Here is a 787-nt window from a genome sequence, read left to right as displayed (position 1 = left end):
TCATTTATTTAAAGTTATATTTTCATGATATCATACATTTTTTCTTAAAAAAAATACATAATGAATAATAAAAGTAAAATCGAAAAAAAAGGTGAGAAGTACTTACAAATTAAAAGCAAATTAGTCACCCAAAAAAAATTAAAAGCAAATTTCATTATAATAAATATATGACTCAGTGGTTAAAGAGTGTGCACAAAATTTGAAACTTAAAGGATTGAAAAACTAGTAGTTACAAAATCCTATTTATATTATCTGACTAACTAGAAAACTAATTATTTATTAGCCAACTTTTTCGAAATTTAATTTTTAATTCATAATAACCTCCAAATGAACATTCAAAACCACACATTAGACAAATATTCAAAACTAAAAACATTCAAATATGAAATAAAAATCTATCTGTTTCATTTATTTTGGGTAATGCATGTTAGAAATTAAAATCCTAAAATTTAACATCCATCCAAATAAAAATCCTCAAAATATTCAAACTCTCCTACTAAAAAGAATATTGAAAAATAATTGCAGAACATTTTAAATAGATTGGAAATTTGAGTCGATTTTATTTGAATTCAAAATAAATAAAAAATTGGTAAAAAAAATATGTTTTGATAATTTGAATATTATTGTTATATGTATTCATTCATTTTAATTATGATATTTAATGCATTATGTTATGACCATACATATTTTTAAATGGTATGTTTGGTTATTCAACTTTTTTAAACTAATATCGAATATTTTCATATTTTTTCTCTATTTCTTTATAATATTTTGTATTTAATCTTTT

This window comes from Arachis ipaensis, chromosome B08 (genome assembly GCF_000816755.2).
Source record: "Arachis ipaensis cultivar K30076 chromosome B08, Araip1.1, whole genome shotgun sequence".
Taxonomy (NCBI): Eukaryota; Viridiplantae; Streptophyta; class Magnoliopsida; order Fabales; family Fabaceae; genus Arachis; species Arachis ipaensis.
The sequence above is the reverse complement of the archived record's forward strand: the minus strand, read 5'-3'. Positions refer to the sequence as shown.